At 45.9% G+C, this 18,719-nt stretch overlaps 1 long non-coding RNA gene across 1 annotated transcript; it reads left to right on the top strand.

Moving 5' to 3' along the window:
- The first annotated feature begins 10,623 nt into the window (after positions 1-10,623).
- Positions 10,624-17,417, top strand: LOC110340231. Its single transcript, XR_005880868.1, has 2 exons — positions 10,624-11,548; positions 16,853-17,417. It is a non-coding gene; the product is annotated as an uncharacterized LOC110340231 (long non-coding RNA).
- Positions 17,418-18,719: the final 1,302 nt, after the last annotated feature.

Genomic DNA, 18,719 nt, shown 5'->3' with positions numbered 1-18,719 from the left:
TGCTGAGTGTTGAGAAGGAGAATTGGTCCTTGGAAGCCCAGGGCATGCCTCAGTTTTTCACAGTGTGCTGTGCACTTGTTAATGGCAGCATGGTACGTATGAGGGTGGATTCTGGCTCAAAGGAAGAAATGACGATGGTGAGGAGGGTGTGTCTTATGCATCAACAACTGAGTCATTGTCCTACTCCCCCCAGGACACCCCCTCTTTTCCCTGTCATTTGATCCCTGGGTTTAGCAGTCACTGTGATAAGGCTGCACAGTTTCCCTCTTCAAGCTAGAAAGGCCTCCTCTGCCTCTCCTCCTCCTCTCCCATCCTATCCTTCCCTCCCCTCCTCCCCATCGACCCCTCCTCTCCTCTTCTTTTTCTCCTCTTCCTCTCACTGCTCCTCCTTATCCTTCTTTCTCTCTTTTTCCTTCTTGCCTCCCTTTTCTACTCTCCCCTAAATCCTCTCCCTCTTCTGAAGTCCTCATAGCCTGCAGACCCACGAGTCCTACAGAGGCTCTTTCTCCACTTTGGAAGATGCCATTTCAAAAGCAACCCTGGCTGAAACAAAGCCTCAAGACGGAAGGAGTCCAGAGGGACAGAGTCATTTCCAGGGAGGAGCAATCTAAGAAAAGGCTCACTCTGACCTCACCTGTCCCTCTGGCTGCAAAGGACCATTTAACTGGAACATTCTAGACCACACCCAGCCTCTAAACCACAGGGCTCCCTCCTTGTCTTCCTCCTGGCCCAGATCGTTTTCTTAGGGGGTTGACTATGGGTTTTGTTTCCAAAGCAAAGTATCTCTTCCTTAACACTCTACCTTCCTGTGGCAAGAAAGACTGAATCACAATGGTGTGATTTATATTATTCCCCACTGAGTCATTGGGAGCTTCTGGGAGGAAACAAAGAGCCTTGAGTTTACAGTGGCCAGGTCAGGTCTCTGATAGGCAGAGAACAGTGCCTGGAGATGCATGTTCAACCTCTGGGTTGCATCTCCTTTCTCTGTAAACTGAGTACCCCAGTCTCCCTCAGAGGTTCTCTCTAGACTTACTCCCTTTGGTCTACAACTATACCCAGCTTTCAGCATTGCCTGCATCTGGATCAGGAGGAGTCCAGGAACTTACTCCCACACAGCTCCAGCAAACACTTTGCTTTCCCAGGTACAGTTCAGTCACAGAATTTGGGACAGCCCGTGACGACATGCCAGCAGCTGGATTAAAGCGTCTGTTTCCTTTTAGCTTCTGTGCTTCCTCCTGAGGATATGGAACCCCTCACCCTCATCCTTCTACTTCCTCTCTCTTCCCACTCCAGCCATGAGGTGTGGCTTTGCGTGACCTTGATGAAGTCTCTCCCCAGGACAATGAAGCTAACTGATCTGGTTAGAAAGCGTCAGAACCATGAGCCAAGGAAACTTTTCTCTTTATAAGTTGGTTGCCTCGGGTATTTGTTCTAGTGACGGACTGCTGACTAATATATCCCCTAAGATAAATCCTGTGTTGGTTAGTTTTTGTTGCCTTGACACAGACCAGAGTTTGGAAGAGGGACCCTCAGTTGAGGAAATGCCTCCATCAGATTGGCCTATAGGCAAGACTGTAGGATATTTTCTTGATTAATGGTTACTGTGGGAGGGCACAGCCATCCCTGGGCAGGTGGTCCTGTGCTGTATAAGAAAGCAGGCTGAGTAAGCCAGGGAACATAGCCCAGTAAGCAGTGTTCTGCTGTTGTCTCTGCTTCAGTTCCTGCCTCCCGGTTCATGCCTTCAGTTCCTGCTTTGGCTTTCCTTTTCTTTTTTCTTCTTCTATTTTATATATATTTTTATTTTAAATAAGCCTGTTTTACATGGCAATCCAAGTTCCCTTCCCTCCTCCCCTATCCCCCACTAATTCCCTATCCCATCCCCTTTCTGCTCCCCAGGGAGGGTGAGGCCTTCAAAGTCTGTCATATCATCTGGAGCAGGGCCTAGGTCCTTCCCCGTGTGTCTAGGATGAGAGAGTATCCCTGTATGTGGAGTGGGCTCCCAAAGTCCATTCATATGCTAGGGATAAATACTGATCTACTACCAGAGGTCCAGTAGATTGTCTCGGCCTCCTCACTGACACCCACGTTCAAGGGGTCTGGATCAGTCCTATGCTGGTTTCCCAGCTAACAGTATGGGGTCCATGAGCTAGCTGCCCCTTGTTTTGGCTTTTCTTGATGATGGCCTATAAGATGAAACAAATCCTTTTCTTTCCAAGTTGGTCATTGTTAGGAACATAACTTCAGAAACCATTTTATGTAATTGAAAAAACCGTTGTATAACTTAAATGCCATTTTATGTAACTTGAAATAATATGATGCCTGACCTTGCCACCAGGTGAGCTGATAAGAGCTGGATCTCAAGCAAGACCACTGGGCAGTTCAATTTAACCTAGCTCAGGACAAGCCTTGCTGTGCTAGGGAGCCAGCTCCAAGCTGTGAGCCCTGATAACTCAGGGCTACCACCCAATGAAAAGACACAAACATTGGAACTTTGGGGATGGACAGCTATCTTCTGTGTTGATACCCATCAGCAAGAGTACTTGAGACTGTGCCTGACCCTGGCCACAGTGACTTTTGAACTTCTGGCACTGTTGCTGGGCTCACACAGGTCTGCTTGTCAGTGGTGCATGCTGGCCAGCACTCTCAAGGGCTTTCTGGATGTCCTTTCGTGCCACTGTCCCAGCCTCCTATGGCTGAAGGACTTCACAGCAAATGTGGACTGAGCCTGCAGGCTTCCGAAGTGTCCTCACTGAAGATTTCCTGGTAGAAGACTCCCCTGTAGCAGCATTTCTGCCCAGGCAACTGTTTCCTGCTTGGCTAGATGTCTGTTTAATTTTTATGTGGACTTCATGACATTATAAAGAAGGTTTTAATGAATAAACTGAGCATGTTCAAAAGACAAATTTTATGCAGACATCCTAAGTTGCCAAGTGCCTTATAGTCCGTAGATCATGCTCTCTGCAGTTGTGGTGTTTATTATGTCAATGGAACACCAGAATATATCCAATGTCCTTTCCCCAGGAATTCAGCTGCATCTAGACAGGTTCTATGTAAGTCCTATTTTGATCAGTATATTGCTTACTGGAAATCAAAGTAACCCAGGGGCTGATGGGATTCTAAGGAGACAGACTAACCTAGGGGCTGACAGGATTCCGTGTAGTGATGTCCCTTAAGAGTTAGGGAGAGAATAGGTGATTGTTTGTGGGTCACTTTATCTCTAGTATAAAACAATATACTCTTCCATGTTAAAAAAAGTTCCTTTTTTAAAAATAAAACTAAGAAAAGCAATTTCTGTAACTTAACCTCTCAGTTAGGGATATGGAGAAGTTCAGTCACAGAGTCCTTGAAACACTCTCAAGTGGCACAGATCTGTGAACCCAGAAACAATGCACACTCCCTGGCCTTCATCTCTGAGGATTTCAGAACCCTTGATGTGAATGCTTCAACTAACACAGACACTTCCTCCTAACACAGACAGACACATCCTCCCAAAGCTCTCAGGCCTTGCTGGAATTTGCAAATGTTTTGTGATATTTTAATAAAACTAGCTTTGATTTGTTGTCCCCTTTAAAAAACAAGTCAAAATGAGCCAGAATCTTTGACTAAGGTCTGTTCATTTCAAGTGTGTATTAGTGAGATGGGGCTGTGTTAGTGCTATGGTAGACAACCATCCCTGTACACACACAGTTTAACACTCAAAGGGGTTTTATTTTTTAATTTTTTTATTTAATGAGTTTTCAAGACAGGGTTTCTCTGTGTAACAGTTCTAGCTGTCCTGGAACTCACTTTGTAGACCAGGCTGGCTTCAAACTCACAGAGATCCACCTGCTTCTGCCTTCCAAGTGCTGGGACTAAAGGCGTGTGCCACCACCGCCTGGCTCAAAAGTTTATAGTAGACCTCACATCTGCAAAATATGCTTTGGAAAGCCTCAAGATTTTTTAGAAACTCTAGATGGCACTTGTTATGGTTTGAATGTGATGTGTCCCCCACAGGCTTGTGTGTTTTAACACTTGATCCCAGCTCATGGTGCTGTTTTTGGAAGGTTGTAGAACTTCTGGGAGGTGGGATCCAGCTACAAGAAGTGGACCTCCAGGGGCAGGCCTGAAGGTTGTTGTCTATCCCATCTCTGCTTCCTGCTTCACTCAAGGGAGAGCAAGTAGCCTCCCTCCTGCTCCTGACACCACAGTGGAGTCATTCTTGCCACCATGCTGTCTATAACCATGGGCTGTATTCTACAACGATGAGCCAAAATTAATTCTTGTATTCAAGTATCGGTCACAGCGATGAGAAGGTAATTAATACAGCACTGAACCCTAGGCACACTATGTGTTTCCCTACATGCCCTAAAGTTTTGCCACACAGAACCAGAGTTAATATGTTCTATGTCTGTGTCAGCTTTGCGCCCCTACTCCGGTGCTTTGGGGCTGTTATTAAGGAAAATAAAGTTAACAACACAAGAACTGTGAAATCATGACCACCTACCTGATAATCAAGATGGCTACTAAGTGACTAATGGGAGGGTAGCAAATACAGCATGGATGCACCAGGCAAAAGGATGATTCATATGTGTCCCAGGCTGATTGGATGAAGCAAGATGGTATACTATACTCAAGATGACAATTTAGGATTTATAAGTTGTCTCTTTTTCTGGAATTCTCCACTCAATATTTTGGACTGCAATTGACCACAAGTAACTAAAAACTCTAAAAGTGAAGTAAGCAGAGTAAATGGAGACTAGTGCACTATCTGTTTCCACCACGTATCCATATGGATGGGCTGGTGCCCATCTCTATTTTAGCCTCATTTCAGGACCAGGCCAAGCCGACACCATTTCCAGCTCTGCCCATGCCATCATGAAGAGCCTAGGAAGACATTTGATGACTTCCAAATTGCACAGTCTGGGGTGGGTGGGGAGGGAGACGATGGTGCAATTTGGTTGAATGAACTGGAAGTCACAAGACTGGAGGTTTTCTCTTGTTGGTGCTTGCCCGTAGCTGCATCATCTAACCTCCTCCTGATTCTGTTCCTTTATCCATAGCTGCAAGTGCAGGAGGCAGGGGTGGCAAGTGGAGGGATAATTATGCCCCTTAGATGTTCCTGGGAAGAACACTGTCCGTACGAATCCATACACAGCCAAGCCAGGAAAAGTGAAATGGGAATGAGAGGGAAGAGGAGTATTTTAATAACAGGGTAGAGAATGCTCCGGGAATTGCAGCCAAGAGATTTGTATCTGCAGTAGGATAAGGCTTCAGGTAAGATAGCCCTACAGCACAGCAGCTTCGACTCAACTGCATGCTGCATGTGTGGTTCTCATGGGGGAAAAGCCCCAGGAGTGTCATCTCTGGGATTCCTTCAGTTCTCCTTGTGTCTCTCTGTTTTAGGGCTCTTGAAACAACAGAGCTAGTGGGAGGAGGAGCTAGGGTGCAGGATAAGAGGGGGGCGATTACTGGGCTAGCCCCCGCTTCTCACAAGTAAAGCTAATTGTGTTGTTTTATGTGGTACCACCAGGAAAGCCCCTAGGGCTTGCCACAGAGGCACAGAGAAAGAGGAGAATTTGTCTGCCTGGTCAAGTCTCTGGTTGGCTTTTTGATGGGCAGGACCTGCATGCACACTCAGTCTGCTGTCTCCTCAGAGGGCAAGCCAGACAAGGAAATGGCTGCTGAGGCATCTGTGCTATGCTCTGCCACCCACAAAGCAGCCAGCCTCCTTCTCTGCCCACCTGCCCATGGCCCCACAAGTCTGCCCTGAACTCGGTGTGCCTGATTAGGTAGTGGGTCCCACAGTGCCTTGGTCTTCTACAACATCAGGAAAGCCCCAGGGCAGGCGGCGAGAGGCCAGTGATGCAAGCCCAGAGCAACAGAGCTGCTGCAGGCTGTGCCTACAAGCAATTGGAGGCAGGAACACCAGCACAATGGGGCCAGCCTAGCCAAGCAGGGAAAATGTCAGGGCACTGTAACCTCTGCAACAAGATGGCATGAAACTCGGTGAGACTCATCCCAACTAGATGGAAGTCCTCCCCTGACCGAACACTATGGTTACGGTCAAACGATTCTCTCAGAGATTCATTAGTGGCTTGACTAGATGCTTCGCTGTGCAAAATGCCTCTAACATATATTTTGTAGGCTGAAATGGTTGCACAAGTCCCAGCCATTATGCCCACATTCCTGCTAACAGCAGCAGCAACAACAAAACGGTAGAAAGGAAAGGTACTTCTCCATTTCCGGTCCATTCTGGAAAGGTGCACATAACACAACCTAGTGTTTCACTTTATCCCCAGTGGCCTTGTGCCCAGCCAACAAAACATCGGAAGGGCAGAGCAGGATATGGGGGACAGGTAGCTTGTCCTACAAAGGCCAGGGTGGGGAGCCCTGAGTCACCTGCAGGGTGAACTCAACCAGAAGCTCGTCCCTATTTCACACCAGGATGCAGGGGACAAGAAAGGAAAGGGGGAAAGGACACACAGACAGAGGAAGGGTGAGAGGAAGCCAGGGTGCAGGGGAGTGAGAACGGGGATGAAGGCAACACCAGAAGGAGGGGCCAGGAAATTGCTCCACCTGTGAAACTATCCACCCTCTAATGGGCAACTGATGAGGGTGAGTGGGAGGTGGTTCTTGCCAGCAGCTTCTGTCAGCCAGGGCTGACCTCATGCTCCCCTCAACCTCAACATGCCCTCCCACCCAGCCGGCAGACATTCCACTCTGGCCCATCTTCTGCCTTTTCCTGCCTCCCACGTGCTTGGGGTGGGGCGGGGGCGGGGCAGGGGCGGGACTCTATGGTCCAGATGCATCCCTTCAGCTTGGCCTCACCTCAGGATGGTGGGAGGCTCCCAGAACACTTACTCTGCTGTATTTGCTCCAGAAAAGCTTCTGGAGAACTAGATATACAAATGAAAGCCTGTCCAGTCTGCAGAGCGTTCATGCTTAGAGAACAGCCCCTACCCCTGCACGAAGTTTCTCCTGTAACAACGTGTACCAAGGACTGCAGAAGCCAGGAAGAGAGTCACCCTTCCCACCTGGTGGTGGCCTGAACTGAACTGAAACTAGCCTGTTTCCCCACATCTGTGAGAGCCAAAACCACCAGCCGCCATGGCATCGCTCCTCAAGGGAGGAATCAGCTCAACTGTCAATTTCTGTGACAGAACATTTGTCAACCAGGACAAGTCACAGGAAATGTCCCTCATCGGAAAAGGACCTACTGTGGCTACGTGTTAGAAAGGGGAGGGGCTGAGTGATTGGCAGATCCTGAATCCTAGCAGGGCTGCCCAAGGATTCCTCTGGAGGAAAGGGTGGGAAATGCAGGGCAGGGCCCAGCAGTCTTGGGTTCAAATGCTGCTTTCCACAGTCACTGTGCAAACCTAGTGCAAGACAGCTTTTCTAGGTCTGAGTGTTCAGAGCTGCAAAACGCTACCTAGCTGCAGCTGACCTGGTGAGAGGGAAGATGAACAGAGCATGCTTGAAAGGCACCCCGCTTTTCAGGAGTCCTGTGGGTTTTTTTCCCCAACTAGCTCATGATTTTCCTCGATTCCTGGAGGGCCAAGCAGCTTGCTCCCCGTCTGCGATGAGCAGCCCCTGTTTGACAGCAACAATAAAGCGAAGTTTCCTCTGCAATGAAGTTCACCCAGCCTGGTGGGGCCGTAGGGCTCTGGCAGGGCTCAGGGAGCAAGGACATTTTGACGGGCTCCTTTCTTCTTGCTGGTGATACGCTAGAGGCTGCTGGGCTGGGTCAGGGCACTAACTTGGCCCACACTCCTCTCAGCTGTTGGCTAACCTCCGTGTCGCCTGCTCCTCAGATCCTTCAGGAAGACCCATGGCTGTGCAGTGAAGAGAGAGAGGGAGTCTATCATGTCCACAGCTCACATTTATTTCTAGGCCACTGAAGAGCCATTACGAAGCTGGCTCCAAGCAGGCGTTCCCTCACAGCGCTCTGAGAAGGGATGCCATACTTAAAATTTTTCCTCGTTTCTTCTTCACCCCTTTTCCTACATCGTAGCCTTCCTGTGTGTCTTATTTCAGTTGAAGAGCAACATCCCTCCACTTTGGTTTTTCTTGAGCAAAGAACTAGTTCAGCTCCATGCCAGAGGAGTTGAGCATGTTGAGCAGCCATGTAATGACCACTCCTCTGACGCCAGGTCAGGGGGACCTGTCAGACCCTGAGAAACCCACGCCACTTCCCTATGCTCGCTCCTTGCCCACAGTGGTGTTTTCAGGGAAGCCAAGTGTAGGGGAAGGAACCCAACACCTGCGTGGGTGCCAGCAGTGACATGCCCATGAGCCCAATGTTGTACCTGTGTCCGTCCGGCTGGTTGGTGCCCTGCAGGTGCTTTGGGGTGCTGGGGACTGGTGTATACAGAGGGACTGAGTTTGAGTGGAGAGATAGGGAGGTCCTTTCCACAACAGGTGCATCATGGGCGAAGCGTGTCAGGCAGAAGTTAGTTGATTAGCCTCACACTAAGTTCTTCTGTCTTGGAGATAAATTACAAGAGGACCAGTGAGCAGGCAGTTGGGGAAAAGGAATGCGACATAGCCAGAGGGAGGGAACATGTGGATCATGTCTGTCTTTATGTAGGCATGCATGCTAGCCACCTAGGTTCTCCTTGTCAACTCAACACCCCTTTTATAGCCCTCAGTAAATAATGGGCCGAGAGTAGTTTCCAAATGACAAATGGAGGCAAGAGAAAGTTGGGTATTATAATTCCTGCCTTAGTCATTCTTTTATACCCAAAATAGCATTCTCTTTGGCCTCAATGCTCCTTTGTGGTGTGTGTGTACATATATGCACTCACACACATGTATATATATGTGTGTGTATGTCTGCGTACATGTGTAGGAGTACCTGGGGAGACAGAGACTGACATTGGCTGACTTCCTCAACCACTTTCCACCTTTCAAGAAAGCATTTATTTTTATGTACATGGATGTTTTGCATGCTTGTATGTCTTTGCACCATGTGCCTGGCTGATAGCCAGGAGAGGGCATTGGATCTCCTGGACCTGGAATTGCAGATGGTTGTGAGTAGCCATGTGGATGCTGGGAATTGAACCTAGGTCCACTGTAAGAGCAGACAGTGCTCTTAACCTTCAGCTCCATCCTCCTTACTTTTTTGACTGAATCTGGAGCTTCAATCTGACAGACTAGCTTGCAACAAGCCCCGGTGACCCTCTGTGTCTTCATCCCCGGTTCTGGGGTCACAGGTGCATACTACTACATCTAGGTCTTATGTGGGTGCTGGGGATCAGGCGAGCGCTTTCCCCAGATCCCCCAAGTCTGCTCTTTAAATGGAAAACCAAGCAAGACTCATTGCCCAGTGACAGAAAGAACACACAGTGGCCATTGAAGGTGAAACCCAACCCTGCCCCGGTTGACTTAGGGCTTTTGTTACAAGTCCTTGCTTGTACACCTAGTGAAGTGGATGGAACTTCTCCAATGACTCTGATTGTCAGCATTTTACATCTACAGCAGTAAAAAATGTTTGTAGCAGACAATTCATTTAGAAAGCAAGACACCAAAAGCAAAGGGATTACTCCAATTCCCCTTTGTTTGTTTTGTGACTCCATCTTCCTATGTAGCCTTGAGGGGCCTAGAATTCACTCTGTAGAACAGGCTGGGCTCAAACTCATGGAGATCTGCCTGCCTCTGCCTTCCAAGCACCATGATGCTTGGCTTCTGATTAATTTTAATTTTTAAAATTTACTTTTTGCAGTATTGAGGATTGAGCCCAGAGCTCTGCAGGTGCTAGGCAAGTACTCTACAGAACTGCATTTCCAGTCCCTACTTGGATGATTTTTTTAAATTTTATTTGCTTTATTTTTGGTGCCCATGAATATTTTACCTGCATGTATGTGTTTGTATGTCATGTGCATGCTTGGTGCCTGTGGAGGTCAGAAGAGGGTGTCAGATTTCCCGGAACTGGAGTTATAGGTGGTTGTGAATAACAATATGGGTGATAAGAAATGAACCTAGGTCCTCTGCAAGAGCAGTGAGTGTAGCACCTAAACGCTGAGCTATCTTTCCAGATCTCCACTCTGATTACTTAAATGAAAATTTCATTTTCAAAAATGACTAGGAAAACTTAAAAATAGATCCAGAATATTTCCTTTTGCTATAATAGGACCTGCACTGGTCCAGCTTATGCACAGTAGTTGTGTTTCAGAATTAGACCTGTTGAGCAGCAGTGGGATTCGGATACACTTTCTTGGGAAGGAGAGCAAAGAGTCTCTAGTAGTGCAGTAGTAGTGATGTGTGTGTGAGAGAGAGACAGAGACAGAGAGACAGAGACAGAGAGACAGAGAAGAGAGAGATAACTGGCTGATTTTGGGGGAGGGCTTTTTTTGAGTGTGTGTGTGCCAACTTGACACAACTAGGGTCTTCAGAGAGGAAGGAGCCTCAGTTGAGAAAATGTCTCCATGAGATCCAGCTGTAAGACATTTCTTAATTAGTCATCAATGGGGGAGGGTCCAGCTGGTGGTCCTAGGTTCTATAAGAAAGAAGCCTGGGCAAACCATGATGAGCAAGTCAGTAAGCAACATCCCTTCACAGTTCCTGCCCTGTTTGAATTCCTGTCCTGACTTCCTTCAATGATGAACAACAATGTGGAAGTGTAAGCCAAAATAAACCCTTTCCTCCCCAACTTGCTTTTTGGTCATGATGGTTCGTAGAAGCAATAGAAAACCTAACTAAGACAAATAGGTACCAGTGTAATGGGATATTGCTGTGACAGAGCTGACCATGTTTTTGGGAAAGTTGTGGAAGGACTTTGGAACTTGGGCTAGAAGAGTCATTAAGTGTTAGGAGCTCCGTGGGATGTTCTGTGGAAACTTGGAAGATAAGAATGCTGAGAGCAGTGAAGAGGATGGAGGTTTAGCTTATGAAGTTTCAGAGGGAAGTTTAAAGACTGTTGGGGGCCATTTGTTATTTTGAGTTAAAATTCTGTGGTTCTGGTTATCTGGGGCTGAAGAATCAATTGTGATCAACAAGATACCAGAACTACTGAAGTGAAACTTTGCTGGGATATTTGATGCTGGTCAGCTGGAGCTAAGAAATTTGTGGTGATTAAGAAGAAACCAGCATCACTGAGGGGAAATCTTCTAGGAAGTGTTTCTTGAGAGCACAGAGAAGCTGTGTTCCAGAGGCAGTCAAGGTTGTACCTCATGCTGGCAACCAGACTTGGCTATGTGTAAGAGTCACCTAAGTGGTACTGGTTTTGAAGGCACACAGGGGTCCTGGAGAGCAGATGAGGCTTGGCACTGTGAGAGGCCATTGGTGAAGGCACAGCCTCCATGGCAGTTGAAGGCCCAGGACTGAAGGGGTCAGGCAAAGAAGTTGAGACTTGGCACCATGGGGAGAGCCTATGAGAAGCTATTGGTGAAGTACAGCCCAGTTATAGCAGAAGACCCCCGTGTTTTGGAGATACCAGTAGCATGGGATGACCACCAAGAACAGCAGCAGCAGAGTAGAGCCTTCTGGAGCTTAGAAGACAAGCTGTGTGTGCTGAAGAGGGTGGAGCTTGAGAGAGAAGTGACCTAAGCCCTTTGGAAGAGTCCAGAAAATGGTGAGTGGACCCCATCCATTGGGCGGTTGGGGTTTGGTTTTGTTTTGATTTGATTGTGAATGTGCTCTGATTTTTTCCCTCCTGAAGTAGGAAATCGTTTTAATGGAGCCCACAATTGAGAGACTTTGGATTTTAAAAGACATTGGTTATTTTCAAGGGACTGAAATTTTAATGTTTTGATTTTGTAAAGACTATGGAACCTTTTATGCTTTTAATATAAGATCTTGGGAATTAATTTAAAAAGGAAGGGTTGTGGCATGATAGTGATGTGTTTGTGTCAAGATGACAAGGGCTCAGTTATATTGACTGGCTTTGTGTGTCATCTTGACACTAGCTAGAGTCATCAGAGAGGAAGGAGCCTCAGCTGAGGAAATGCCTCCATGAGATCCAGCTGTAAGACATTTTCTCAATTAGTGACCATGGGGGAGGGTCTAGTCCATGATGGGTGTGCCATCAGTGGGCTGGTGGCCCTGGGTTCTATAAGAAAGCAGGCCGAGAAAGCCAGGGGAAGCAAGCCAGTGAGCAGCACCCCTCCATGGCCTCTGAGTGAGCTTCTGCCTCCAGGTCACTGCCCTGTTTGAGTTCCTGCCCTGACTTCTTCAGTGATGAACAGAAATGTGGAAATGTAAGCTGAATGAACCCATTTTCCCCCAACTTACTTTTTGGTCATGGTGTTTTGTTGAAGAAATAGAAACCTTAACTAAGACAGAGCAGGGCATGGGGAGAGGTAGTCCATTTGGATCATGTGCAGGAAATATAGGGAGTAAGATAATATTTCCTGTTCCATGTGTGGTCTACCATGCTAACACAAAAACATTACAGTGTAGAATAACCCTGTAATTGGAGGAAGGTGACAGGGACATCAGCTAACTAGTTAATGCTGGCTGGAAGGGCTTATGGAAGCCTCCCAGGAGGAGATGGCATGTGTATTAGCTAGTCATCTTGACATGGTGACTTCGCTGAGGTCGTTGTTTCATAGTGTGGAATCTGATGCGTGGTGAAGACAGTGCCTATGAAATCCACCTCACTGAGCATCCTCTGTGGCTTGTGCTTCATTTCCTGCCTCCAGTCCCTGCTTTGAGTTCCTCAATGATGGACTGTGACTTCTAAGCCAAATAAATCCTTCTTTTGGTCAGTGATTTACCACAGCAACAGAGAAAGAAAACTGGAATAGTCTGAAATGTTTTTCCAGAGATAAGTTTCTAGTTTATATATTGTCTCAGGAATATACATAACTTTATGTGAAATTTGTGGATTGAGTTTAAAGTCCTCATTTTCTATTCTCTGGGAGATTTCTTGGACTATATCTTTGAAATGTTATTAAAATTTTTAACAGTTCTAGTCCTTATTTTTGAATGTATCCATTTTTAAAACATTTTGTTCTGGTTTCACATATTCTCTCTCTCTCTCTCTCAGTTGATATTGAGTTTCTTAATTTTTATCTGAAATCCCTATTTTGGTGTTTCTTTCTGTTTCTAAAGTCTTACTAGTGAATGCCTGGAGATGCTGAGATGGTTGGTAGCCCTGTGTCTTGGAGGGTGGCCTCTAAGTTCTGGGCACCTAAAGTTGGGTAAGTGGTGAGCTGGACATTTTTCTCAGGGCTGATTGTCATCTTTTAGTATCTAAACTATGTAAGCATCCATGTTTTCATTGCTTGGTAAAATTCGAGAGTGGAGCACAGATGTCCACATAGTCATAGACTGTTCTGTGTGTACCTGTCCCGTTCCCTTCTTTTTGTTTACCTTTCCTGTGAACTGTGACTGTTTGCTCCCCTGTCTAGAGAATCTGGGTTAATGTTCCCCAGAACATCACCCTTGGCCTCTGACTTTGATGGTCCACGTGCAGTGTTTACCTAGAAGACTCAAAGGCCATGCTGTGAACCGTTGGGCAATCCTGTTTTCTGTGAGAAAGCTTTGCAATCTTCTAGAAGAGATTTTTACCCAGCAGTGATGATAGCATCAACTGTAACTACAGCTAGCAATAAACACCCTTTTCCCTTCTCAACTACAGCCAGCTTCCTCTGAGCCTTCTTAAAAAGGTCTTGATGTTGGTCTTCACTGCCTGGTCTGCACCAACCACTCTGGCAAAAAAAAAAATCCCCTAGCCCTGCTGTGTCTTCTTTGTGATTTCCCTTCTGTTCTTTCTCACCGGCTTCTTGGTTCCACCTGTCTTCGCTGTAATCAGTATCGCGTCTACTCTGTTGCTCCTGTTACAATAACCCTATTGCCATAGTCTTGAATAAAATTTCCCCTGTCATTTCAGCCGGTGTTGGGATGTTTTTAACGCTGACATTTGAGGAAGCACATAATCACTTGTACAAACAACACATGCAGTGTGGTCAGTGACTGCCATAAGTAGGGAGCTGGCCTTTGCCTTGACCTAATCAGGCAGCTGTCCAGAGAGTGCCTGCCTCCTGGTCACCACGAGGTGAGAGGAGCTTCTCCCATGCACTGCGAGCATGATGAACTGACTTTTCCCAGGCCACAGGGTCAAGTAGCCAAGACTGTAACTCCCCATACCATGAGTCGGAATTGTCTTTCTCAGATGTTTTGTCATAGTGATGGAAACTAGCACACTCAATTATTCTAACATTCAGAAACCAAAACAAAGTAGAGTTAGAAAACATCATTGTGGGGTAACCCTGAAGCAAATTTGGACTGGTCTATTCACTGGGCAGGTGCTGTTACAGCATCATTGTATCAGCGGAACAGATGTGGCAAAAGCCAGCTTCCATCCATGGAGTCCCTGTACATCCAAGTCTCAGTCTATCTTACCATAACCTTGTCAGCTTCTCCTTAGATAAAAAATGTTTTCTTTCTTTTTCTTGCCTAAGAGAGCAAGGGCATGTTAGGTTAGAATTTCCCTTTTCAAGTGAGGGGCGGATACACATATGCGTTAGTTATGATTATGCACTAGCAAGCAAGAACCTAAGGGAAAGAGTGTTTCTGCTTGGAAAAGAGCTAGGGCTTTGTGAGTCATTTGTATTCTTACATCGTTGGCTCTTGGAAACCCTGGGTGGGGGTTCGAGGCTCAAAGGGTGGTCCAGAAGGCACAGTAAAGGGTTAGTGGCAAGACTTAGTGCTTAGGGTCACAGTGTAAGTAAAACTAATTCTGTAGGTGACCCGACAGGAGAGCTGTAAGAATCCAATAGGTGTTTGGAGGATTCCTGTGGCTGGCGTACCAACTACATCTTCTCTGCCTTTTGAAGTAAATTCCACACTTCACAGTCCTTGCAGTTGTATTTTGCAGAGGAGGACAAACTCACTCACAGAATACTCTGTAGCTTTGGGAAGACATAAACATGAAACCGGTCCTTTTGCAGAATGGTTGAGCCCCACCTGAGGACCTTATAGGTACAGACTGGGCTTTGGGGTTGGAGCAAATGAAGATTCATAGTCAGCTTGCTGGGGCTGAGATGTGTGACTGGCTCTGCTACTGAGTCAAGAGAGCTAAGTTTTGTTGTTTTTCTCAAGTTAGTGCAACTTTGGTTTAATAACATCTAGTTGTAAAGGGAAGCCTTCCTGCCAGCCTGGTTCCAGACCCTCATCAGTCCCAAATAAACACACAGGAGGCTATATTAATTATGAAGCTGTTGGCCTTGCTTGTTTCTTACTGGCTAGCTCTGACTTAAGTAATTACCCCATAATTGTTAATCTAAGTATGTCTCTTACCAGAGAAGTTTCTGGGCTTCCTACCCCATGGTGTTACATCTCGACTTCCTGTGTTCCTCCTTCCCAAAGTCCTCCTGGACTCCTAGTCCCACCTATCTTGATTCCCTATTGGCCAGCAGTGCTTTATTGACATATACTTCCCCAGCATCTAGTCATTTGGTGAATTTATGCAGAGAAAGCACCATATCTAGGCTGGACACTGTGGCACACACCTGTGTTCCCAGCCCTTGGAAGGCAGAAAGCAGGTGGCTCAGGAGTTCATGGCCAACCTCAGCTCCATGAAACCCTGACTCCAGTCAGTCAACCAATCAGATCTATGACAAAGAGCATGTAAAGATTGCAAAGACAACTTAAAACATTTTAATTGAGAATAATAACAAACTGAAAAAATGAAAAATATTACCCCATGGAACAGAAATTTTAGTGTCCTCACACTAGTGGGTTTCTGTTGGATATGAGGGTGTTTCCAGTTTCTTACCTAGTCACCTCTGTCCTTCCTCTGTTTCCTCTTCTTCAACTGATGTCAGTTTGAACACTAAGAAAACTATGAAGTAACTTTATTTTGAACTCTCGTTAACATGGTAACATTAATGGAAACTGACACCCACCTCAGGACAATCTTGCACTGTTTGCAGAAATAGTGATGCTCTTTTGTGAACCTGTTACTGTTTATATTTCAGCATTTCACTTTCGTTAGAGCTAAAGGCTTCTCATGAAGAAAAACTTGGGTTGTGGTCCAGACATCTTCAGGAGATGCAGAGATGGTTCCAGTGTGCAGTGATGGGCGAGGCTGGCTCTGGAGTGTCAGGGAGGTGATGCCTCTTTGGGCAATAGACAGTTGTTTGTGATCTATACCCAGACTTTAGCCAAACACTCCACACACATCCTTTAATTCTATCTAGGCAGTGGGAACTAGATGTCTTTGCTGTCCCTATTACATAGATGGAGAAACTGAGGCACATGTTTAAGTGAGGGCTGACACTGACTTCCACCACAATCTGTCAGAAGATTGACTGCTCCTGGAAGCTTGACAGTTGTAAACCACTCTTAAGTGATTTCTCCTTGGTTTTTTCTCTCTTACTTGTTTAGTGGGAATTGAATGGAGGATGTCATACATGGGCAAGGACTATGTCTCTGAGCTCCATGCCTTGGGAACTTTTTCATTTCATTAATGTATTCATTGTTGTTATTGTTGATGTGTATGCCTGTGTGTAGGTGTGAATGTATAGGTGTGTGCATGTATAGAGGTGTGTGTAGGGGTGTGCGTGTATAGGTGTGTATATGTGTGAAGGAGTGTGTGGGTATGTGTATGTAGGTGTGTGCATGTAGATGTGTGTTCGTATAGGTGTGTGCATGTGTGTACCTTTATGGTAAAAGAAAAGTTAGAAACAGAAGCAGACAGGAAAATAAAACAGATTTTGATGAAGCTCTAATTATTTGATAACTTAAGTTTATAAGGCTACCAGGTTGTACATGAGTTTTCTGTCTCTAAGCCTCCTTCAGATGGTTTGTGATAATTATAACAATGCTTGATCATTTGCATTGTCAAAAGATTAAAAACCACAATGTTTTATTGTAAATATATAAACTGGTTTTGTTTCTGACTATTGATGCCTTTGAATAAAATAAACAGAATTACAAAATAGATCATAACGCAGAATAGAAGAATGGCGGATGGAATGGTACAGACCAGAATGAACGTCGGCCCAAGCAGAGCAGAGAAGGTTGGTGTTGCAGAAGAGGACTGGCAGCAGACACAGCCCCCAAGCAGGGCCAGTCATCACAGCAGCTCTGGTTATGAGGAAACAGCAGACAGGCAGAGCACAGAAACTAACTGGTTAATGTCAGGTTACTGCTTCCTACTTCTGACTTAGGATAAGAGCGGAGAACACCCATTAGGCTGATTGAAGCCAGCTGTTTGAGGAGTTTCTTCTTGGTCTTGTGGCAGGAGAGTGGGGCTGAGGAAGAGGCATCAAGATTAGCATATGTAAGAGGCCAATGACAGAAAAGGACTGGAAAGTCTGCCCCACTAAGGCTGATAACAGAGCATCCACCAAAAAAGTGTGCCCCGTGCAAATGTCCCAATCTACCCAACAACAGTGTCACTGACTGTGCAACCTACTTTCCAGGCTCTCTGGTCCACTTCCCATCCTGCAAGTGTCTGATTTTTAAATAAACTGTCTTCATTTTTACTACCACCACACATCCCTGGCCCGATTTCTAGTTTCTGGACACAAGAACCTGGACATCCCAGAGGGTACCCTCCACACTCCAATGTCCACCTACAGTAATCTCTGCTGGCTTCCCAAAGGCCAGATAACAACCTGGTGTCAGCTTGGTGAGCTAACACCTCAGCTCAGGATGATTCACTGCATTTAGCTTGCTCTTTCGGAGCCTGGTGTAGAACTTAGTCCAGAATAATGACCTATGATTTCTGTTGAACAACATTGTTTATTGTGACATTTCTGCTTCCTGTACTGGTTGCACAGTGAGCCCTGTTTTTTTCAGGATATCTCACTGAATTGGACAGCATAACTTCACACATGCCCATGCGGCTTCCAGAGACAGGGATGGTGAAGGGAGAGAAATAACTAAAACCATATTAGGGTAGTCAGCATCACTGGAGGTTGTTCTTTTCCTAGATTTTTGTTTTGTTTTTTGTATTGCTTTGGAGGCTGTCCTGGGACTTGCTCTGAAGACCAGCGTGGCCTTGAACTGACAGAGATCCACCTGCCTCTGCCTCCCAAGTGCTGGGATTAAAGGCATTCACCACCAATGCCTGGCAATTTTTTTTAACTGTCTTCAGTGGATGATGCTTTCATTCCAGATCTAGCCTCTCTAAGGGTTCTGTTTTCCTTTGTTATCAGAGAGAAGACTTCTGAATGTCCCATTAGAAGTGGCTAGTGTGGCTTGAATGAGCACCTAAAGTTTCTGGCTGCCCCTTTAACTTCTGGATTTTATTTCTAAAGTCAGTAGAGACTCTCAGCACTGGAAGTATCCCACTGCTGCTGCAGTTAGGGAAGACCAAACTGCAGTAAATGTCTCCATGAAGCGCTTGTGCCAGCTCCCTCTGGAATGGTTTGTTTTGTTGAGTTGGGTCGCTGTGCAATTAATCTCTCACAAATTCATACATACTTCTGCAGGAGGGAAATGGAGAGCTGTTTGGGGTACCACACAAAATAAAGAAGGAAGGAATGGTGGGCATAGGAGAGTTGTTGAAAAGAGAGAGGATGGTCCCTCAATTATATTTTAAAAATCTGAAGAATTTGTCAATTCAGCATTTATTCTGTATCTGCTGTGTGGGGCAGAGATTCCAAACTTCAGCTAATTAGGAGTTGAAGGGCTGTTTGTTTAAAGATATGAGCATGCTTTCTCCCTCTCCTTAGAACTAATGCATGAATTAAAATGATAGCCAAAAGAATTTAAATGTACAAACCTTAAAATACTTTATAAATTCAAAGTTTATCCATCCTTAAATAACCACAGTTCTCTCTAGGGAC

Source organism: Mesocricetus auratus, unplaced genomic scaffold (genome assembly GCF_017639785.1).
Source record: "Mesocricetus auratus isolate SY011 unplaced genomic scaffold, BCM_Maur_2.0 Super-Scaffold_100013, whole genome shotgun sequence".
In the NCBI taxonomy this organism is placed as follows: Eukaryota; Metazoa; Chordata; class Mammalia; order Rodentia; family Cricetidae; genus Mesocricetus; species Mesocricetus auratus.
This window is presented reverse-complemented; position numbering and strand designations above follow the sequence as displayed.